Here is a 24618-nt window from a genome sequence, read left to right as displayed (position 1 = left end):
GCGTGCTGTGATTCATGGGGTCGCAAAGAGTCGGACACGACTGAGTGACTGAACTGAACTGACTGTGCCTTAATAAATATTAAAAATAATCACCCATAATTCCAACTGAGATTAATTATGGTTGGATCTTATTGCATACTTGTCCAAGCATTTTAGTCAAATACAAATGCTTTTCATTTTTGCTGAAATGGAACCAAATTATATGGCCTTTTTAAAAGTGATTTTTTAAATTGAGTATATAATGGGCATCTTGTCATTTCATTAAATCCTCTTGTACATCATTTTAATACCTGCATGTTACATTATTATGTGTGTCAAAGACATATATATGTATTTCTGTTTGTTGGTTTTTTGTTTTGAGATTTTATTTAACTTTTTATTTTATCTTGGGGTATCATGGCATCTGGTCCCATCACTTCATGGCAAAGATGGGGAAACAGTGGAAAGAGTGCCTGATGAACTATGGATGGAGGTTCATGACATTGTACAGGAGACAGGAATCAAGACCATCCCCAAGAAAAAGAAATGCAAAAAAGCAAAATGGCTGTTTGAGGAGGCCTTACAAATAGCTGTAAAAAGAAGAGAAGTGAAAAGCAAAGGAGAAAAGGCAAGATATACCCATTTGAATGCAGAGTTCCAAAAAATAGCAAGAAGAGATAATAAAGCCTTCCTCAGTGATCAGTGCAAAGAAGTAGAGGAAAACAATAGAATGGGAAAGACTAGAGATCTCTTCAAGAAATTTAGAGATACCAAGGGAACATTTCATGCAAAGATGGGCTCGATAAAGGACAGAAATTGTAGAGACCTAACAGAAGCAGAAGATATTAAGAAGAGGTGGCAAGAATACACAGAAGAACTGTACAAAAAGATCTTCATGACCCAGATAATCACGATGGTGTGATCACTCACCCAGAGCCAGACATCCTGGAATGTGAAGTCAAGTGGGCCTTAGGAAGCATCACTATGAACAAAGCTAGTGGAGATGATGAAATTCCAATTGAGCTATTTCAAATCCTGAAAGATGATGCTGTAAATGTACTACACTCAATATGTCAGTAAATTTGGAAAGCTCAGCAGTGGCCACAGGACTGGAAAAGGTCAGTTTTCATTCCAATCCCAAAGAAAGGCAATGCCAAAGAATGCTCAAACTACCACACAATTGCACTCATCTCACATGCTAGTAAAGTAATGCCCAAATTTTCCAAGCCAGGCTTCAGCAATAGGTGAACCGTGAACTTCCACATGTTCAAGCTGGATTTAGAAAAGGCAGAGGAACCAGAGATCAAATTGCTAAAACCCGCTGGATCATCGAAAAAGCAAGAGAGTTCCAGAAAAACATCTGTTTCTGCTTTATTGACTATGCCAAAGCCTTTGACTGTGTGGATCACAATAAACTGTGGAAAATTCTGAAAGAGATGGGAATACCTGACCTGCCTTTTGAGAAACCTGTATGCAGGTCAGGAAGCAACAGTTAGAACTGGACATGGAACAACAGACTGGTTCCAAATAGGAAAAGGAGTACGTCAAGGCTGTATATTGTCACCCTGCTTATTTAACTTATATGCAGAGTACATCATGAGAAACGCTGGGCTGGGAGAAGCACAAGCTGGACTCAAGATTGCTGGGAGAGATATCAATAACCTCAGATATGCAGATGACACCACCATTATGGCAGAAAGTGAAGAAGAGCAAAAGATCCTCTTGATGAAAGTGAAAGAGGAAAACAAAAAAGTTGACTTAGAGCTCAACATTCAGAAAACTAAGATCATGGCATCCAGTACCATCACTTCATGGCAAATAGATGGGGAATCAGTGGAAACAGCGGCTGACTTTATTTTTTTGGGCTCCCAAATCACTGCAGATGGTGATTGTAGCCATGAAATTAAAAGACACTCCTTGGAAGGAATGTTATGAGCAACCTAGACAGCATATTAAAAAGCAGAGACCTTACTTTGTCAATAAAGGTCCATCTAGTCAAGGCTATGGTTTTTCCAGTAGTCATGTATGGATGTGAGAGTTGGACTATAAAGAAAGCTGAGCGGAGAAAATTGATGCTTTTGAACTGTGGTGTTGGAGAAGACTCTTGAGAATCCCTTGGACTGCAAGGAGATCTAACCAGTCCATCCTAAAGGAGATCAGTCCTGGGTGTTCATTGGAAGGACTGATGTTGAAGCTGAAACTCCAATACTTTGGCCACCTGATGCGAAGAGCTGACTCATTGGAAAAGACCCTGATACTGGGAAAGATTGAGGGCAGGAGGAGAAGGGAATGACAGAGGATGAGATGGTTGGATGGCATCACCAACTCAATGGACATTGGTTTGGGTGGACTCTGGGAGTTGGTGATGGACAGGGAGGCCTGGTGTGCAGCAGTTCATGGGGTTGCAAAGAGTCGGACACGACTGAGAGACTGAACTGAACTGAACTGAAACCACCAAAGGCAGATAACCTTGAAGAAGATTCTTTTTTAACAAGAGTGTCCTAAAACTGTTTTGATGACTTTATATGGTGACTCTTATTAGACCGCCTTCCAGAGAGCCTGTTCATGCTGAATGACAAGCACTTTTCTAGTTGTCCTTAAGGAGCATATACACAGTTCAAACTGTAAATTATCAAGGCCTAGGATACCTTTGTTTTACTTCAAGGAGAAATCCTATGGATGTGTAGAGCGTTGCTCTGCTCCTGAGCAGTCTTCCTTAATCTAAGGTTCATAGGCATTACACAGAGCATACGTGCAATTATATCAAAATCTCAACTTCACAGGTAGTCAATACACTGTAAGGCATTTTGTAAAGGCTTCGATAATTTCCAATAATACGTCAGGGTACAGATGAAGGGAAATATTTTTGTAGTTCATTCAAAATTAAGTTTCTTACACTATTCATGCGTGCATGAAAAATTCAGATTTGTAACTCATGGGAACATTCTGTTACATAATGTAATGTGTAAGCAAAGAAATAACTAATGCCCAATATATTTAGTACTAAATAAATCCTGTTCCATAGTATAGGATAATAGGTTTAATTAACAGTCAACTGAAATATTGATAATAACAGGAGCATAATTCAACTACAGTTCTACTTTAAAATCAAGAGCAGAACACAGGAATTCTCGTGTTACTAGGTTGAAACAAATGCTTTACTTTACCTAAGATGATACTTTTCTATTGCTATACTGTGTAGAAGTAAGATTTTTTCTTTTAAAGTGGGAAGCCTGACATTCGAGGTATTGCAGATATTTCGTTTCTGAATGACCCTTTGCTTTCCTCAGTCTGAGGTGGCAGTTGTTGGCCTAGGGCAAATCCATTACCATTCAGAATTTACATTTATTATTCAGGAGTCACAGGTTGTTGACTTCTTATCTTTAGCCTGAATATTGCAATACTGCTGCAGGCAGGGTGGACTGGGGTGAAGGGAAGCATTGTTTCAAAGAATGTACAGTAATGCAAATTATAATCACATTTTGAGTGCAGACTCAGTTGCTCAGTCGCATCCAGCTCTTCTGACCTCATGAATCTGTAGCCGCCTCTGTCCATGGAATCTCCAGGCTAGAATCCTGGAGCTGGTTGCCACTTCCAGGTGATCTTCCTGACTCAGGGGTCACACCTGCATCTCCTGCATCTCCTGCAGTGGCAGGTGGGTTCTTTACCACTGTGCCACTTGGGAAGTCCCAAGATCACATTTGCTTTATACCAACTACAATAAATTGTATTTTCTGTTAACATTTAGATCTCATATTCTTCAAGTTATATCATTTTACCTTTGGGAAATTAGTGTATTACCACTAATCATAACTATTAGACAAGCTGGGTTTCAGTTTTTGATATTCTAACAGTTTAAGGATACAGATATTCAGGGATGGTAAAATGCTGTTTTCATTCTGCTATCTGAAATAGTAACAACATGTAATGAAATAAAATTACAATAAGAGTGCAGATGATCAATGCATTCTGTTTTCAAAAGAAAGGTTTTTGACTCCGTGCTGACATTTATTTTCCATTTCTCTGGTGCACTGGCTATTTGTTTAATAAAAGGAGACCTTTCCAGTGACAAGGACATTATCTTAATCATTAAAATAATTCTGTAAGCACGATCAATCAAGAGGTTTGCTTAAGTCATGATAATATAAATGAAGTTTTTTTTTTTCTTTTCTTTTAGAGTTTCAAGACTCAAAGCTTAGTACTCGCAATGTGGCTAAGAAGCTAGAAGAAATAAAATGATATGCAGAGTTTGGAACAATGTGCCCAAAATAACAAAATTTTACAGAACATAACATAATGTTTTGCATTTAGAAATAAATTGCTCAGATATGAACTGGGGAAGATATTGGACTTAATCAATGTAACTTCACAGGGCAAAATGAAAACACATGGATGGAAGTTAAGGAAGCCAATTTTGTGCAATGTCAGAAAGAACTTCTTGGTAAGTCCTCTAAAAGTGAAATAAATTTCCTGTGAAATACCAGTGCTTTTTGCCCCTGCAGGTGTTAGAGCAGATCAACAAACATCTGTCAGTTATATTACACAAGGGATTCCTAGAGTGGGTGGAACACTGGAACCGATTAAGTCCTTTGAACTCTGATTCCCAATCTAACCTTTCGGGTCAGAACTCTTTAGGACATCAGATGGATAAACAATCTACTAAGAAGAAAGACATTTCAACAATGAAATACAGTATAAGAAATAGAAAAGTATGTAAGTAATGATGATGCAAATAAAAAATTAAGGAAGAATTGAGAGAAAAGTGACAAATTCTAGCTAGCAGTACAATGTCAGATTGCCTAGAGGAGTCCTTATATTAAGGATTATAGTGGGTGTCATAATTCAGGTGGGAAGGAAAATGTGGTACAGGATTCCTGTCTGAAAGAAGGGCCCAAGCAAAGAATTAGAGGAGTAGATAGAACTGCAATATCTGAGAAGAGAAAAGAAATATTCTGGAGCTTTTAATTAATCAGAATCTTTGTGATAAATCTGCATTTATTTTGGCTGTCAAGACCTGTCTTTCAGTGCCTTAAACAAATAGGTGTAAGGTTGTAAAATGCCTGACATACGTCAAAAAGAATGAAATCATGCCGTTTGAAGCAACATGGACCAATCTAGAGGTTATCATACCAAGTGGAGTGAGTCAGAAAGAGAAAGACAAATACCATATGATATCACTAATTTGCAGCATCTAAAATATAACATAAATGAACTTATCTACAAGACAGAAACAGGCTCACAGACACAGAGGACAGGCTTTTGGTTGCCAAGGGGGAAGGTGGGTGGGGGAGGGAAGGACTGGGAGTTTGGGTTTAGCAGATGCAAACTATTATATGTTATACATAGGATGGATAAACAATGAGGTCCGACTATGTAGTGCATGGAACTATATTCAATATCGTGTGATAAACCAGAAAGGAAAAGAATATGAAAAAGGATGCATATGTGTATAACCGATCACTTTGCTGAATATATATATATATATATATTTATATGGTTTAAATCATCAACTTCTCAGTCATATTTATTTCTTATTTATAATCTAAAATAATATATAGTGATAAAGATAGATAGGAGCCTCCCAAATTGCTTCCAGAATTTTCTTAGATAGCAACAGAACTGTACAGCATCTGAACACAGACTGCAGGAACTGAGTCACCAGGTGCTATCTCTCTAGGCTTGAAGACTTTGCTGTCAGAGAAAGTAGGCTGAGCATGAGATCCACCCAGAATATGTTCAAGCCAAACCACTGATTTTGGGCATTTTCCTAAAGTGAAAAGAGAAGCAAAACTTCCAACTAGCTAATTTTGCTACTTGTTAGTCTATCTAAAGTCTTTTGTTTCTGGAAGCTTTTAATATTCTCTTTGTTTCTGTCAGCAGTTCTTCTGTACCATGCCTGGCTGTAAGTTTTTTTTATTTGCTTATTTTCTGGGTTTTATCCTGTTGGGCTTTGTAGTGCTCCTTGAATCCCTGACAGGGATAGTCACAAGCTATTCTTTCAAAAAGATTGTGTCTGCCCTATTTGCTGACCTCCTGCTGGGACACCAGTCTATACCCATATATGTTTTACACTTTTCTTCCCTCCAGTATCTTTCGTCCTTTTTCTATAATGTCTCCATCTGGTTATTTTTTCAGAACTACTTTCCAGTTTATTAATCATCTCCTCAGTGTGTCTAAATTTTTTGTAAACTCATGAACTGAGTTCTTAATTTTGGTCATTACATTTTCTCAGTTCTAGAGTTTCTATTTGAATCATTTGGTAATTTCCAGTTCTTTGCTAAAATTCTTCGGACCCAATTTCTTAAAATAAACATAAAATCTGCATCTGATAACACTAATATTTAGAGCTATTGATCTGTTTCTACTGTCTTCATTTTTCTGGTCATTGATCCTGTCAACTGGTGTGCTGGATTCACTGCTAGATAAGAGAGAAGGCTGGTAAGGGAAACTAGAGCTGGTCACTGAAGACCTTGCCAATCATATTAAATAACTTGGACTTAATATTCACAGTAATAGAAAGTGATTGAGGAGATTTAAGCAGGCGAGTTTTTTCCGTTTACACTTTAGAAAGATGACTCTAGCTTTAAGGTAGGAGAATGCATTAGAAAGCAGCAAGACTAAAAATGCAGAGACCAATGGGTAAGGTTTACAGGAATGTAAGAAGAGAAGATGGCAATTAGGGATAAGGCTTGTACTAACAGAGATTTTAGTGGGCTTCCTTCATAGCTCAGTCGGTAAAGAGTCTGCCTGCAATGCAGGAGACCCAGGTTCAATTCCTGGGTCAGGAAGATCCCCTGGAGAAGGAAATGGCAATCCACTCCAGCATTCTTTGCCTGGAAAATCCCATGGACAGAGGAGCCTGGCGGGCTACAGTCCATGGGATCCCAAGAGTTGGATGCCTTAGAGACTAAACCACGACCACCACCACCAATGGAGACTTTTAAAAAAGGGTGTATATATCCAAGAGATTTTTATGGGCTAGAGTCTACATGATGAGTCCCATGTTTGTTTTTGAAAACTGAAAGAAGAAAAAATGGTGCCATTTACTAAACTAGATAAAATTGAGGGAAGTTCAAATTTAGGAGAAAAAGAGTTGACTTGGAATTAGTGCAGTTGAGATGGCAGGCTGACTTCCTAGTTGTGAGATGCTTGTGGTCTGGACACTCAGGAGAAAGTTCTGGGCCAAATATACAGCTCTGGATGTCATCTGCACGCAGGTGGCAGTGATGTCACACAGAGGAGTAGATGAAAGGGACAGGGAGGAGTTGGAGGTCAGGGTGAGGCGCCTCGGGCTGAAGCTATCAGAGCACAGAGATGCCAGGAAGCAGGTGGGCCCTCGGAAGCCTGGAACAGACTGAGATGGAGTCAGAAAAGAAGTCTGTGGTAACTGGGGGAGTGCATTGTCACAAAACTAAGGGTAGAGATCATGGTGAGGGGAAGATGGTCACCAGAATGAAATGCGACTAAGAAAACATACTGAAAACAAGCAAATAATGGGTGACCCTGGTGAGCATTTCGGTGGAGTGAAGGGAGAAAGCAGGTTGTTGGTGGGCTGAGGAGTGGATGGTGAAGGGGTGGACAATGACCACAGGGAGTTCGTGAAGTCAGGCTCTGAGGAAGAGAAAGATGGGTAGATAGGATGCATGTGAGACTAGGGCATGTTTTCTAAGTTTAGGACAAAAATATTTGACCATGATCAAATGCCAATAGGAAGATATAACCAAAGTGGGAGAGGTTGAAGGATACAAGAGAAAAAAAAAAAGCCTGCGAGCATCCTAAGTCGCTTCAGTTGTGTCCAACACTTTGCAACTGGAAGGACTGCCAGGCTCTTCTGTCCATGGGATTCTCCAGGCAAGAATACTGGAGTGGGTTGCCATGTCCTCCTCCAGGGAATCTTCAAAAAAAATAGCCTAATTAATAGCAAATATGGGGGCTTCCCAGGTGGCACTAATGGTAAAAAACAACAACAACAACAACAACAACAACAAACCCACCTGCCAATGCAGGAGACCCAGATTCAATCCCTGGTTTGGGAAGATCCCCTGGAGGAGGGCATGACAACCCACTCCAGTATTCTTACCTGGAGAATCCCATGGACAGAGGAGCCTGGTGGGCTACAGTCCATAGGGTTTCAAAGAGTTGGATAGGACTGCAGAGACTTAGTATGCAGCATGCATGATAGCAAACATCTGAAGACTGGAGGATTCAGGATATAGAGCTCAAGGGGCAAGGTTTGCCTGAGATGCTTAGAAGCTAGGTAGAGAGATCCTTTCCCGTTTTTTCCTATCAGAAGGGAAAAGTCAGGAGATTGTTTTGGTGGCAAGACAGGGAGAGGGTTCTTTACAGATGGTTTCTCTTTTTAGTGCCAATCAGGGGGGCTTGGATATCTGCTGTAGGGAAAAAGCAAAAACTTTCAAGCGATATGGTAGAACAGCCACATAGCATTAATGATCCGGCTGAAGTCAGATACCATGAAGTCGTTCAGTGGCTGCGTTCTACAGGGTGATATGAGTTTGCCCAGCAGTTCCCAGCAGTTTGGAGCAGTTGCAGAGGAAGTCGACTGTTGGATGCATCCTGAAAAAGGATTTGGGGCTGGTGGGTCCCTCTGCAGACCAAAGGACGAGGCTAAGGAGAACGTTGGCAAGTGTGATGGACAGTGGAGAAGCAAGTGAAGATGAAAGGGAAGAAGTAGGTAGAAGGAACGGAGAAGTGCGCAATGGCAGTCCCAGGACAATTTGATGAAACAGAGTCTGGGACTCCAGATTTCCTATTTTGGGTGACTGGGATTTGATGATTATTAATTTATGTATAAGAAGACTGGTTTTCTTAAGACAGTCTTGGTTTATACCTGTTTTGCTGGAGTAATTGCTAAGTTTCACCCCGTTTCACTTTCAAAAGTGTCCTTGTTTGTATAATAAATTAAATGTCTTGGTATTTATATAGAGATTACATGGAACAGACATGGAAGAAGGGAGATAATTAATTCAATTTTGGACATGTTGAGTTCAAGGAATTTATAGGAAATTCAGGTTTAAAGATCAAGTAGATCAAACATTTGGGAAGATACAACCTATACTCACCCATAATACATAAATCAGTATAGTACTAATTGACTTATAATTTAGTGATTATCTCAAGTGATATACTAATCTGCAGATAATACATTAAATTCCTAGAAAATATTTGCTTGAGGGCCTTTTCTTGGTATTAAAGTATGTGGTATTTGTGTGTGAAATGTAAAATATTAATCACGTGAGAAACAGTTTTAGCACTGACCAATTTGTGAATCTGGTATAAGGTATTAATGGACTGAGTTCAGTTGGGTCATACCTCAAAGCGCCACAAGGTGGCAGCACAACTACACTACGATACATAATTAACACGGGGAAAGATTCCTACCAGATACTCTGCAGTTAGAACATTTAAGAGTTTATAGCCACTGGACATTATAAGTGCGTGCATGCTAAGCCTCTTCAGTCGTGTCCGACTCTGTGCAACACTATGGACTGTAACCCGCCAGGCTCCTCTGTCCATGGGATTCTCCAGGCAAGAATCCTGGAGAGGGTTTCCATGGCCTCCTCTAGGGGGTCTTCTCTACCCAGGAATTAAACCTGGGTCTCTCATGTCTCCTGCCTTGGCAGGCGAGCTCTTTTATGAGTGCCACTACATTATATAAATTTTTCAAAATGTATGCCTTTTAATTTAAAAGTAATTATTTGTTTTATCGTTATTGTCAATTGGAAGATGTGAAAATTAAAAAGTTTTATTTTGAAATATGTACATTATTTTTAAATATTTTAAACAGATTAAGACACATGATGTCCCTATTCCCTGGTGGCTCAGTGCTTAAAAAGTCCATCTGTAATGCAGGAGACATGGGTTCGATCCCTGAGTGGCAAAGATCCCCTGGAGAAGGAAATGGCAACCCACTCCAGTATTCTTGCCTGGGAAATCCCATGATCAAGCCTGGTGGGCTACGAAAGTCCATGGGGTCATGAAAGAGTTGGACGCAACCTAGTGACTTAACAACAAAAGACATGATCACTGATATACATTTATGGGCATTCTTAAGATAGCTATTCATATGGCTTTCCTGATGGCTCAGATGGTAAAGAATCCACCTGCAAGGTAGGAGACCTGGGTTCGATCCCTGGGTCTTGGAAGATCCCCTGGAAGAGGACATGGTAACCCACTCCAGTATTCTTGCCTGGAGAATCCCCGTGGACAGAGGAGTCTGGCAGGTTACAGTCCACAGGGCCACAAAGAGTCGGACACGACTGAGCGACTAAGCACACACGGTATATCATACACTAGCTATAAATGTCTTATAAATTTGCATTTTGATTGGTATATTGTAGTTAGATAATTTTATTTATAGTATCTTTTTAATACATTTATCTCACTAGCGAACATACACTTAGTAACTTCATTCATTGGCCTTTGGGAGGAAAGCATTCAGAAATCTCATGAAGAAACTCTTGTTTGCCATATTCTGGCTATAGCAACACAAATGGAGGTAGGTATGGTTATCTGATTTAGCCAATGGATAGTACAGGGTACCCGGTTAAATTTGAACTTCAGCTAAACAGCAAGTAATCTCTTTAATATAAGTATGGTGCCATACAATATTTGGGACATACATATACTAAAAATTAGTCAGTTCCTCATTATATTTTACGTGGCACCCCAAGTAGGGAGCAATAAGAGGGAGAAGAATTGGGGGGTGGGGGGAAAGCAAGCTGCGGAGAAATCCAGGATTCTGGGCTCCAAATCTGACCTACTATTCGGAGGTCTTCAGGACCAAGGAAAAGAATCACAAATGGACTTGAACTAGGCTGCATTCTGTGGTAAACTCATTTATATGTTAAGCTAAACAACATGGGCGAGGGTTAATCAAGTACTCTGGTGAATTACCATCTACAGCACACATTGATTACTGATTTTCAAACAACAAAATACGACAACATATATTTAAAGCTAGCTCAGTTTTGGACAAAATTGAATAAATAACTGCAATTCAGACATTTTGGGGTCTTACCCACATTCAGGGTTATCATTATGAAAATCTGTCATTAGAGCATGAAGGCTCGGAAAGGCCATTTTAATTTTGTTTAATCAACAAGCATGCCTGGCACCTTCTGTGTGCAGAGGACTGACTGAGACTGTGAGTATAAGGATTAATAAGACACTGATGTAATTCATCTTGGTAGCCATTTATCGTTGATAAAATAAAAGTTAAAATCGTGTACAAATCATGGCAAAGTCATTCTTACCATTTCCCCGCCCCGGGTTTTGGTCCTTGATCAACTGTTTCTCCCTTTGTTCCTCCCTAGAATGATCTCCTTTCTCTTCCGTGTGATCTTCAACTATCATTTTAATACTCAAGACTTCCAAATATCTATTCCAGACTTGACTTCTCCACTCTGCCTAAGTATGTACATTTAACTGATATGAGTTCCTGGCTGTCCCATGAGCACTTCCTAAATTAGACTTACAGTTTACTTCCAGAAAATTTTATTCTTCGTTTATTCCCAATCTTAGTCAATTGCAGTTCTCTTCCTGTTCTCCTCTGCCCTTCAGACATTCACACAATCTCAACTTCTGTCCCCCATCCAATCAGAGTATCCTTACTAGATCGTGTGTCTAGTCTACTGTTCCATGTCCTTTCTAAACTCATTTCCTTCCTCCAGCCTCAATTGCCTTAAATTTAGAAATTTATTAAAATTATCAATTAATTTTATTTACATTATTTTATACCAATAATTATATTTTTAAATCTGAGAAGAGTTTATTATTTTAATGGCATTAAAAGATAAGAATAAGACTGATAAGGAAACACAGGCAGAGTCAGAGAATGGCCTGGGGTTGGGAGGTGTTCAGATGTCTGAAATACAGACACTTGGAAGAGAAGGCAGGGAAACCCCTCAAGCTTCCCATTCAGCACAGTGCTAGGCACTGATGGAAACAACTGGAAGCATTTATAAGGTGCCCACTGAACGTTCTGCAGAAGATTCTTGAGAGTCCCTGAGATGTAAGGAGATCAAACCAGACAATCCTAAAGGAAATCAACCCTGAATATTCAATTGGAGGACTGAAGCTGAAGCTCCAATACTTTGGCCACCTGATGCGAAGAACTGACTCACTGGAAAAGACCCTGATGCTGGAAAGATTGAGGGCAACAGGAGAAGGAGGCGACAGAGGATGAGATGGTTGGATGGCATCATTGACTCAATGGACATGAGTTTGAGCAAACTCCGAGCCTGGCATGCTGCAGGCCATTGGCATGCTGCAGGCCATGGGGTTGCAAAGAGTCAGACACAACTCAGTGACTGAACAACAACAGCAGAACAACAACAACACTGAACCTTAGGCATTCATATCCTCCAGCGAGGTGAATAATGCAGGTCAAAGGTCACATTCCTCTAGCCTGCAGGGAAGATGGGGAAGGAAACAAAGTCTTTCAATCTGGGTCATTAGTCCTAGCAATTTAAAAGGTGATGAACACATCTTTATAAGACCAGCCCAGTATCTTACAGGAGCATCAGTGGTGGCAGAATCAAAGGAGTGTAATTAAGAAAAACATAAATAAATCTGAAACAACTAATAACATGACTACCCTTATGCCCTATATCAACTATAAAATGTGAAATATTTAAACAAATGATTCTGATCGGTGTTACTTTTAAAAAGCCAAGGCAAATTTTCAGTTTTATTTCCAAGTAGTTTTCCAGAATCTATAATCAGCATCGATGTTGAAATTTCTCAAAACCCATTGGAAAGTATCTCAGCACACATTTTAGAAAGATGCTGGCTTTGATCCATTTTGTCAACGTGATGGCTGATACCTGTCCTTGTCTTATAGCCTATCCCTGTCTTCCTCCTTCAGTACCTTGACTCAGAGGAGTTCTGGACCACATATGTGGATTCTCACTGCTCTGTCGCTGTATTTGGGGTGACATAAGGGCTCAAACAACAGAACATGAGAAGCTATAAGTGGTTTACCTGTCCAGAGGCAGCCACCCAAGCTTGGTAGTAAAGGGCTAAGAGGACTCAAGCAAAGAGAACAGGAAGGTTCAAAAGGAGGGGTCATGATGCCCCTTGCAACGGGGGAGGGGAGTTTGTGTCCGGGCAAAGCACTGAGGAGAGGGTGGAAGGACAGGTTGATCAGGCCAGGGGTTAACTGGACCCAAGATCCTGTGTGTTTCTAGAAACAGGCCTTGAGGGAATCTCTCTGGCCTCACATATGGAATGGGGATAGCAGAGATTGAAGACCATGGAGGCCTAAATCAGCTTAATTACACACTGTGGTGTAAGGATGGGAAGGCCCCCAGATGCTTGAAATTCTTTCCACAGAAAACAAAACATTTACTTTACAGAGATAAAAGGCTTGAAATGTAAATGCATGAGTGAAACTCATTCACACTTGGGTGTAATCAGTCAGTCAAGAAATCAATAAACAGAGAAGTATCAGATTCCCTGGGGGGTGGGGGGCAGAGAGCAAGGGTCGAAGTTTAGGAGGTAGAGGCTGGGTGGAAAGTTAGGATAAGTGCCAAGGAAAGAGACCTAGGAGACTAGGAAGCCCAACTTCACCTACTTGGCACATTTTACTTGTGATTCTTGAGGTGTGTCCGTCTGTCTTCTCCACCGGATTATGAACTCCTTGAGCCAATGACTCTGTAGCACCTAGCATTGAGCCTGGTGCAAATGGTAAGCATTAAATCATTCTGTGCGCGTGCTGAATTTTAGTTCCAAACTGGTGGACAGCAACAGTGTGCAAATGAACCTTTGCTTTTCCGGCCCAACCCAAGAGACAGATTATGGGACCCCTTACTCCCCTGGGGTTCTGGGGTGTCAGAGCTGCCTTCTCAGGCCCATCTGTGCCCACACAACCAAGAAACAAGGCTCTTACTCACTCAGCTAGGAGATGGCAGACAAGGGAAAATGATTTTAAAGATGCCTGCTCAAAATTCTCCTAATACCAAAACTATGAGGCGAGGACATTTTGATTGCTTCTGTTGCTCAAAATATACATCAGGATCTTGCAGTGCTTTCCATTCATTATCCTCAGTGTGGAATTTTTGATTTTTTTTTTAGTATCAGTTTTCCTGATATCGATAGAGTAAAGAGGCTAGCATGTGGCGCTAGCACGGTGCCAGGCAAATAGCAAGTGTTCAATAAGTTTTTGTTGAACGAACAAATGAATGCAGGAATGATCGATTGGGGGTGATCCCCAAATTCCAAACAGTTGAGTCAAAAATGAGGAAAATTCACATCAAGTAGGTAGAGACTAAGCTGAAACATTATGCATAAAACTTTGTGAAAAGTTGAGGAAAATCCAGATTTGCCATACAAATACTTGAATGTTATTAGCTTAATTGGATTTTATTTGATACAGTAAATGGAATTGGAATATAGTGACAGGAGTATAGGAACAAATGAAGTCAATTTTGTTCTCTTTGGGTTAAGCTAGGTTGAACAAAATGGGAAATTTCTGTTGCCCTTGCCCTTGCAAGACTGGGACCTAGTAATTTTTCTAAGTTATCTGGAAAATTCTGAGTTTGTTTTGTTTGTTTTTGTTTTGCTTTACTTTACAAATAGCCTCCTGGCCCTCTAGCAATACCCCCATCTCAGATATCACTCCCCTATCTAACTATAAAACAATTAATAGAAGCTCAAAATACTTGAGCAACATTTGCTATTTTAAACAAATCCTGGTTTTAGTCTGAACATAGTTAAGAACTTTTCAGGCCCAGCAAGCCCTGCTTCAGGTCTCCATTACTGGAAAAAGCCATTATGTGGAACCACTGCCATACAGCCAAGACCCTAGTAATATTAGCACATTTCAGAAAGCTTGGCTGATTCTCTCTTGTAGTTTCTTCTTATCTAGTATCAGGTCACCTGAAATCATTAAAACTTCTTGTAACAGTTTTCCAATCCATGACTAAATTTCCACTTTGAGGACCTCTGACTTTTTAGGCAATCTCTCACTAGAATGAGTCTACGATTCGTGCTAAATCACAAGGATGATCGGATGAAATTGTTAACAGAATGCTGTGTTTCTGGTGGATAATAACTCATGGGACATAAAAATTAAGATAATATGCTTTATTTTACATGATTGTTGATGTTGATTCCAGCCATTACCTCCAATCAAGTCAGGCTATAATTTTGTGGCATTAATGAAGACAGACTTAATGAGCAGCTCTCCTTTCACAGCGTAGGTCTTGCTGCTGTACACAAAACCAAAGTCCCCTAAACAGGAAACTTCCATTCCACACCAGCAGGCCTAACTCGATCTGTGGATTATACTCCAGAGCTCAGCAAGCAACAAATTAATCATGGTTTCCCCCAACTGAGGCATTTTTTCCCTTCCAATCTGAATTTCAGAACTTGTCTTGATTAATGCTGATGTGCTGAACACTGTTTCCATTAAGTCATATATCTTGCAAAGAGCCATTTGGAGTAATAATTCATATATCTCCTGGAGCAAAGTTTTTCAAAAGTCTCAATGCAATATTCTGATGGATCAATCTCCTATGATATCCTGATGCTTCTTTCCAACAGTGGCTTTCATTCTAATTGTTCTTAAGATTTTTATCTATCATGTCAACTTAATAGAAACAATGTTCCTGCTTCAAAACTACATATGAATAACAGGTATAAAGTTGTTCTACATGCTGATTATTAGTCCCTGAGAGCAATATTTTGTAAAACTTACCTCACTACCCAAAAGCAACTTTTACTCTTATCCTTAAATGAAAAAAAAAAAAATCTAAAGAATATGTGCTAGTATCTGTGTGCTAACCTTTTAAGCTAATTATTATTTATCCACTTAAAATTAGTAATGGTAAATTTTCCATTTAGGAAAGTCATTCAAGATTCAAACTCTCCCCACTCTTTTTTTAAGCCAGGTCATGACATCTCTGCAGAAGACAAATCCTGTATTAGTGATGAGTTGTTGTTGTTCAGTTGTTAAGTCAGGTCTGACTCTTTTGTGATTAGAAGTGAGTTACTGTTATCCTCAAGGAGGCAGAAAGTTGATGATGTTACCCAGTAAAGAGTAAACTAATTTTTAATGCAACCACCAGGAGTTTAATCAACTGTTAAGTGATGCCTTGATTTTTAAATTATACAAAAGTCACTTGCTGTATTTTTTACTCTGAGCACCTACCCCAATATATGGCCTGCAGTTGGTGTTCAATGTCAACTGAATGGAACTCAGAATTTTTACCAAGAGGCTGGTGAGAAAGCGTTCTTCAATTTGTCCACTAGGTGGCATACAGGGACCACGCTTCCCACATGGAACCATCACAGACCCTCCCATTCATAGTGTAAATAAAGAGCTGCATTATTAATTTATACCATAGCATCCACTCTACACTTAATATTTGTTTAACCAGCTGTTTCCTGTAATCCTCCTAAAACACTATTGATTAAAATCCTAAGAACATTCAAGTTTCCATCCCTTTCCATTTTACCCCAACACATACTGTTACTTTTACTTAACAGACTAAATACATTTAAATATCATAGGCTAAGTACTATGGTTATTGATAATGAATACAGGAGGTTGGAAAATTAACTAGAGGCAACAGAAGACGACAATGCAAAAGTGTTTTCAAATTTGCTCTGCATTTCGCTGGAATTTTAACTGGCTGTGAATACCATTATTTTTAAAATGTACTCTGGAAAATAAAACATGCATGGGGCAGAAGGAAATGAAAAGAAAACCAGTATTAGGGTGTTCCAAAAAAGGGAGTTATTTCCTGAATATGCCTCTTGTTCATCTTTACAAAGACCAAGGGCTGTGCTACCTTAAGAGTCAAAGACTTCTTCAACTACTCAGAAAATACCAACATTCCACACCCAAGATGCTAAAAGGCAGGACTGTTTAGTAGACCATCTATTCATAAAGCATCTTCGTTCGCCGAATATATTTATCCTGGATGTGTTACCGGCTCCCAAAGGAAGGAAAAGGCAGTGAAACCACTAGGGATATAATGAATTGATTCTTCTCTGTGAAAGTATCTTCAGTTCTTCTAAATTACAGTGTCAGTCATTCCTCTGAGATTCAGGGCCTAGCAGACAATAAATGGCTCACTTTATAAGAACACCATGTTCTCTTCTTGCTTGTTTCTGATAGAAAGCCCAGGCCCACTGAACACTCCCCTTTGGAATACTGGCCTCTGGGTACTTTCTCTTTGGAGACCAGTGGTCTGGAGCTTGTTGGTTTTCTCTTGCTCATTAAGTTATGTTTAAACAGAATTAGTTCTTATCTAGTTTTCCCATTTTTAATCTTTTTCCAGTTTTGTGAAGAGATTACCAAAACATATAGCCATTCTCTTTGCTTAAAAATGAAATTATCAAGAACAGATAGCCCCAAGTGACTGAAGACTAAGGTTTAAATAAATGCCCAACCACCTTTGGCATACTTTCTATTTTATTGAATGAAAGAAAAACTTCTTTATTCATAAAAGTAATGGAACTGAACTTAAGACACATCAAACTAAAAGTTATCCAAAGAGAATGACTATGATGTATGTTTGGTAAAACAATATTCCCATTTTATGATTCCATTAAAATATTGAAGTCGCTGAAGTGTGTGTAAAATGATTGCAAATTTAGTACACTGAAATAATAAAATAGAAATGGTTACCAGAAACTACATTTGTAATGAATAAATATTACATTTCATGTAGAAATTAATTCTCAGGCTTTACTTCTTAAGAACCGTTAGCTTCCAAGAAGCCAGCCAGTATGTTTGATTTTATGACATCACACTGGAACGTGTACAGGAACACTTTCCATACTAAAAACTCCCAAAGTACTGGCCACTTTGTGTATTTTTCCAGGGATAAATGAAAATAAAATAACTTATTTTCAAAATAATAAACCATCTTATTTGGAACACAACAGTCATAGTCAATGGAAGAAAACAACTTCATTTCAACCCCAGAGAGTTCAGATTTACTGAGGGTGGTAAACAGTGTCACACAAATCATTCATTTAAGCAACTTTTCAAAGTAACCTTACCAACGGTGACTTAAAAGGAATTTTTTTCAGTGTATTAGAACTGTCCACCAAAATCATTCTATATACAAAAAGCATCATCATTCTGTGATCTTAATTTCACAATTAAGTTGAGGAGCCTGGACCAAAATCAGTAACATCTCAAAGACTGTCACTCACAGATATTACCTATGTGATTACAATAACTTTCTTTTTCACATAAACTTACATAGTCTCTAAAAGAAAACTCATAAATCTGGAATGGACATTGCTATTTCTCAGCATTTCCTTCAGCCTATACTATCCTTTTTTTCAGGTGTTATAAAAATGCTTGTTGAAATACAGATGGAAAACTGCCACTTGGAAACCATGCATCCACCAGATTATAGTAGCATCAGTGAAATCTGGGATACTGGACTTCCTCCTTGCCCCAGTCTAGACTGAGCTTGTTTACTGCTGAACAGTATTTTATCTAACAATATGAATCTTTAAAAAAAAAAAGTTGAGATGTCATGTCAAACTCAAAAGAAAATTAAGAAAAGTTATTTTAATGTATACATAAATTATGATATGTATTGCTATCTGAAATCTTAAAGGAATCAAGGCTTAACCCAAAGAGTAAAAAATATATATATATAATATACGGGATTTTTACCTTGTCCTAAAATCCAGAAGTTCAGATGCTCTCAAGTCCTGCTGAAGTTGGAGCCTGGAGATCAAGTGAAGCCAGCGCTCTTTCCCCTCACCTTAAGTTTGTCTCTGGGCAAGTGTGTGTGCGTGTGTGTGTGCCTGTGCCGCGCAGAATGTCTCTTTGTGGCGCTGGATGGCAGAGGTCCTGCTCCTGGGAAGAAGGAGGCACTTTCTCACCAAGAGCAGAAGAAAAGCAAAGCAGCGTCACCAGGAAAGTTCTCCTCCCAGATCCCCTAATTACAGCCTAACGTGCGCTTCATGCAAACTTCAGGGAGGAAGGGAGGGGCAGCTCTGTGCCCAGACCTTCTGGAACAGCAGCCTCTTAGATGACTTTCCCTCTGCTCAGATCCTGGAGTTACCCTCTCAGGGGTTCAGGCAAAGCGGGAGCTACAACCACAAGCCCCCACCACTGCACACCTCCTGGGTCTGTCCAGAGGGGATAGGGCAAGGAGCTGTGGAATGATCGTGGGGCAGCGGGGTGAGGCAGACAAGCCAGAACAGAGAATTTTCACTTTGTTTCTTAGCCTCTGCTTAAAATGAAGATCCAAAAGTAGGAGAGGTCCTCGCTTTCCCGTCTCCCTCTCCCCAAGGTATATCCAGAGTAATCAGGTAGACAGGTAATTATGACAACAGCGGATAAAGCTTCCAAAATTTAAGGTGCCCTTTCACCCACACTGCCAGAAGTATGCTTTCTTGTTTACTGGACGCAGTATTGATACTGAGTTTGATTCTCCTTTAACAAACAACTGCTATTGTATCCTTGGGTGACAAAGCTCAAAGAACCTGGGTTTATTTATAGAGTGAAGAATGCGAGGGGCAGACAGGATGGGTGGAGTTGGCTTATGGATCCATACCCAGGATTAGAACCAGATGGGTACAGAGCGCGCGCGCACACACATGGAGACAGGCGCGCGCGCAAGCACCTCTAAAATAACCACTGGGGAAGATGCTAGGACACGCGGGAAAACGCCTCCTGAACAAACAGACATTTATTTATAACTTCTGGGACAGTATATAGGTCCATTGATTCCCGCCTTGAGTAACCAAGGGTTTTGGAGAGGAAACGGCTTCATATTTCAATAACAGAGCCACCTTTGATGGAGCCTAGGAGCGGGGGGGAAAAAAGAAACACACCGCAGGAAGCAAACGGCTGTTGCAGCCGCCGGGAGGAGGGAGCGGGGCTGGCCTGGGGATGAGGACAAGCAAACAAGCCCGAGAGGCCCCTAGCCAGGGAGGAGGCGAGATGCAGGCCATTTCGCTTGAGAGCTTGTGGTGCCAGGGCACCAGGGGCGCTGGGCGCTCCGAGGCGTCCCAGGGATCGCGGCTGCACTCCCCTCTCTCGCCCGCGGGCTTAGGAGGCGCAGGCTGAGCTGCGGGCTCTTCACGACCGCTGCCGCTCAACGGGTGCAAAGGAAGGGCAGAGTGTCTGCAGAGCCCGAGGACTGATGAAGCAGAGGGATGGTGGGGAGGGAGAATTGTGGGGAGATAAGCCAGTGGGATGGGGCAGCGATGGGACAGGGCTCAGGTGAGCCACGGGGTCCAGTGGCAGGCGCGCCAGTGGAGTTGGCGACTCCTGGGACGGTGCAACTGGTGCGGCGAGGGGACAGGGCGCGAGGAGGGCGTCGCGCGCTGTAGGAGCCCCTCACTAGGCGGCGAGCGGCGCTATTGTCTTGGAGATAAACCCTAAGCCGGGTTGGCTGCTTCCTCTTACCAGAGAGGCGGGAAAGAGGTCTTAAAAAGAAGATAACAAGGCTTCGTTCCAGCTTTTCCCCCTCGCTGTATTTCACCAGTTCCTGCCCCCAGGTTCACCCTTGCCATTCGGGTCTTCGGGCAAATTAATGTGTGCCTCTTGGAAAGATTTTATTCCTCAGCCAAACGAAACACCCACAAAGTCTCATAAAGGAAGACTAGTTATATTCGCCGCGAAATAATTAAAAACGCATCCTCCAACAGACAACTCAACACCTTTCTTGTCATTTCAAAACCTGGGCGTGGGCGCCCCCTTTTCAGTTTTTCTGTTTGCCCTCACCGGGAACAGGCCACTCAGGACTTGGCAATTTTATATCATTGATTTCGTGGCTATTCGAGACAGCTGTTCTGCTGTAGGTCCCACATTAACTGCCAGTAAAAATAAGATACATCTCTGCCTTTCAACTGTGAAAAGAGTTTTTATGCTGTTTCTTGTAATGTTCAGGATGGTATGTACTTTGAGGAACATAAAGGATTTGGAGTTGAAAGCAAATGTACGGCTATGAAATCATATAAATATGTTTGAATACTGATCTTGTTCCCTCAGTTTGAACACCTAATTTCTGGGAGTTGCCTGGGCAGTAAGTCAGATCAGCTGGTTCAGCTCGGGCACTTGTTCTTTATTTTGCAGTCTTCTCCAGCCATATATAGGTATTCCAGCACAGCATTAAGAGCACATAATGCATTCTCTTCAGAAATTGCTTATTAGCTACAAAAAACCCACCCATTATACAATTTAGTCATTCCATAGTGAGTTAGAATTTTGTCTTTTTTCAGTTTCAGGTAAAACCCTACCATCTGAGCTAGGCTTTCAGAGTTATCTCATCAATCCTTCCCCATCCCTAGCTCCTACCTTCTCAGATAGGCTAGTTACTAGTGCGGTCACTAAGATGGCTCTTCTCCTGCTTTCTGTACATCCCCTGCTGGACCAGACTCTTCTTTACTTAAACCCTACTCACTTGAGAGATCCTCCTACAAATGTGCCTCTAGCTCCAGCAAGGGATTGTTCTAATCTTTAGATCAGAATATCTCCACCAGGAGAGCTTATTAAAGGGGTAGTGAGGGGCATGTGCCTCTGCTGGTTTCCCTGGTAACTAATGAGCCAACCTGATTTCAATTCCTCCTATAAAACTAGTGACCTCCCCTTCCCTCCCCCGCTCTTGGAGTGAAGACCATCGCCATGTGCGGCCTGCTGCCACCCATGGTGTTGCTCCAGGACCTTCCTTCTAACATGTAAGATTCTCTCTCCCCAGCCGTTAAACTGCTGATATCTCTGGCGCTGACTCCAGGCTCTTGTTTAGGTCAAGGCTTGGCATGGACAAGACTTGTAGGTCTGTGGGGCGCAACCCCAAACTAGCTCTTGTTAAAAGATCCCCAGTACAGTGTTTTTAATCTCAAGTACTTAAACCTGTTAAGTTGTTGTTTAGTCGCTAGGACGTATCTGACTCTTTGCGACCCCATGGACTGTAGCCCACCAGGTTCCTCTGTCCATGGGATTCTCCAGGTAAGAATACTGGAGTGGGTTGCCATTTCTTCCTCTAGGGGATCTTCCCAACCCAGGGATTGAAACTGCATCTCCTGCATTGCAGGTGGATTCTTTACCACTAAGCCACCAGGAAGCCTAGAAAAATATTAGAAGATCCAAATGTCTTTTCAAGGAAACTCATACCAAAGTCTACTGTGTGTGAAGATTTTAATTATTAACATCAATAATTCCTGTGGAAATGTTACCAAATCCTAATTTGTGTGCCCCATGAATGGTGAGGCCAAAAAACACTGGGGTTTGGAGCAGAGAAGGTTTTATTGCAGGGCCAAGCCAGGGGAATAGGCGGCTCATGTTCAAAACCCCCGAAGTCCCTGATGGTTTTCAGGGAGAAGTTTTAATAGGCAAAATTTGGGGTGAGGGCTGCAAGGTGTGTGACTTTTTGCTGATGGTTTGTGGTGAGGTGACAGGGCATTGCTTCCTGGAATCTGGTGGTCTCCCTAAAGTTCCCAGCCTCTGCCTTGCTGAAGGCCCTAGTTCCTGAAAAAGAACTCAAAGACAGTGTTACACATATTCCTGGGGGGTTGGGAACTGGGCCTCTGCCCCATTGCTGCACTATTGCTTCTTGACTCTTCCTCCCTTGTTCCTGCATTCCCTCATTCCCTGATTAGCTGTTGTTTGAATCTGCCCTTTGGAACTCAGGTAAGATCCAGGAGGCTGAATGAAATCTATTTCCTACAAACAAGAAACTGGGGACAGGGAAAGGATTTGTACCCAGGAGGACCCCCCCAGGATCCCGCTCAATTTCAGAAACATGGCTTTCATGGCATAATGAGGTGTTTTGTTTACGTTTGGAAGATAAGGGGACCAACTTTGTTAAATTACAAGGAAAAAGCCAAATATCTTCTTCAACATTAATTTTTAAAATGGCTTATGTACTTAAAATTCATGTGAAGTTTTACCTTAAATTGCCTGGCTAAGTGCTCAAGATACAGTCTAGAAATTCAAGTGGAAAATCAAAGTTCTGGAAAAGTAAATACCAATTTAGAGCTAATGGATATTGAAAAGACCTTGTTTAGCATAAAGCAAAAGTATTTTTTTAAGAATGAAAAATAGGTCAGAATAGTGTTAATAACATCTAACTTTACATTCTTTTACTAATCGTAAGACAATTTGAGTAATTGGGTTGAACTAGATAAAATCATTATTCAACCATTTTTGACCTACCAAAAAAAGGCAATTCATCTGGTTTAACCTGGTGCAAACTTAAATATGTCCATAGTATAAACATAGCAGGAACATTTTCAACATTTAAAAAATATCGATATAAAATATCATGAATCTTTAATATGTGATAAATTTGCAAGCAGAGTGGTATTCCTCCTGGCATATTATACTTCTAATGAAATATACATTTATATTCAAATGGAGATTATCTAAATTCATCTCCTTTTCAAACTCTGAAAGAGGCTGCTCTATTATCTACTGAATTTCAGAGAACTTCTCCATGAATTTGTGTTTCCTGGAATTTTTGCCTCAGGCTAATATTATACCTGGCTGAACATCTGCTAGGGGAAAGGGCGCACTCTGTGGATGGGGGTGGGGAGGAAAGCTGTTTGACCTTTCCTGTCTGAGGGCTCAGAACTTCATTAAAGCATCTCTTGGGATTGTGGGATAACCATGAGAAAGATATCATTTGTAATTAAGTCCTTCCCACTGGCTATATTCCTGTTGAACTCCATGATTAAGATACAAATTCAATATTTTAAATGGTCACAAAGCATTTGATAAAAGGTTATTTGGCTTTTAATTCAATGGGTGGGATGACTTTCCAAGGGCCCACATTTTGTACTCTCACTCTCAAAAAGTGTCCTGTGGAGAGACTCTTCAAAAGGGCAGATGAAATAATTAGGCAATAAATTGTTCAAATGTTAAGAGCAGAGCTGTTCCAGAAGCTAGTGAGGCCACATGAATATCATACGAAGTGATAAATATCCTCAGCTCCGGAGAAGTTAAGTGCCTACGTGTTCTGCTGCTTGCCTGGTGGGTGGGTTTTGGCTTCACAGCATAATTCTTATAATCTATTGTTGCTTCAGTGTGTTTCTCTTGTCCTGAACACAGAAACTCTTTCATTAGTTTTTCAATACATTGATGTCTATTTCATTATTAACTAGGGCCCAGATTTAGTCTCATGTCCTTTGTTCTGTATTGATTGTTAAGAAACTTCCCTCACCCACCCTCACAATCCCATATGACTCTTTAGAGCATCACTGGCCTATTTTATACTGTCTTGCATTTTACTTATATTTTCATGTATTTAGTTTTTTTTTTTTAATCAGGTGTACTATAAATTCTCTGAGGGATGATATTATATCTTTGCACTTGCAGTTGCTAGCACACAGCCTTGCTGGTAGAAGCTGATCAAAAAATATTTATTGCTGTTGTTGAAGATGACAATGTCATCTTTTATACTCAAGAGGGAAAAGAAAAACAAATGAGGAAAGCTAGTTATTGAACAAGCTAGTTCAGAGTATTTTGCATCTAATAGCCAGTGGCATAAATAGTAAATCACCAGAGGTTGATTAATAATTTGTATCATTGTTATTGATCTCATAGAATTAAAGGAAACATAATACATATTTTTCTTCCATGTTCGGTTGATGAGTGATTGTATAAAAGATAACACAGGTAAAATATTTTACCCTTTT

At 40.5% G+C, this 24618-nt stretch overlaps 1 protein-coding gene and 2 long non-coding RNA genes across 5 annotated transcripts in view; 2 read left to right on the top strand and 1 right to left on the bottom strand.

The window, feature by feature from the left end:
- The window catches only part of LOC123334996, a 35504-nt gene extending 16963 nt beyond the window's left edge, over nucleotides 1–18541 (top strand). The window contains exons 2-4 of the long non-coding RNA XR_006553191.1: nucleotides 3472–3634; nucleotides 4157–4420; nucleotides 18305–18541. This is a non-coding gene — a long non-coding RNA (uncharacterized LOC123334996). The remainder of the gene's footprint in view (nucleotides 1–3471; nucleotides 3635–4156; nucleotides 4421–18304) is intronic.
- HAPLN1 (hyaluronan and proteoglycan link protein 1) overlaps nucleotides 1–21462 on the bottom strand; it is an 81959-nt gene extending 60497 nt beyond the window's left edge. Inside the window, exons 1-2 of the mRNA XM_025292251.3 lie at nucleotides 20390–21462; nucleotides 18644–18829 (exon numbers count right to left, since the gene is read on the bottom strand). The gene's annotated coding sequence lies outside the window, so the exon portion shown is untranslated. The remainder of the gene's footprint in view (nucleotides 1–18643; nucleotides 18830–20389) is intronic.
- Nucleotides 21463–21564: 102 nt separating this feature from the next.
- The window catches only part of LOC123334995, a 63830-nt gene continuing 60776 nt past the window's right edge, over nucleotides 21565–24618 (top strand). Inside the window, exon 1 of one of the 3 annotated variants that reach the window (XR_006553189.1) lies at nucleotides 21565–21660. This is a non-coding gene — a long non-coding RNA (uncharacterized LOC123334995). The remainder of the gene's footprint in view (nucleotides 21661–24618) is intronic. The other 2 variants (XR_006553190.1, XR_006553188.1) reach the window with 2 other exon arrangements.

The sequence above is a fragment of the Bubalus bubalis genome, chromosome 9 (genome assembly GCF_019923935.1).
Source record: "Bubalus bubalis isolate 160015118507 breed Murrah chromosome 9, NDDB_SH_1, whole genome shotgun sequence".
Taxonomy (NCBI): Eukaryota; Metazoa; Chordata; class Mammalia; order Artiodactyla; family Bovidae; genus Bubalus; species Bubalus bubalis.
This window is presented reverse-complemented; position numbering and strand designations above follow the sequence as displayed.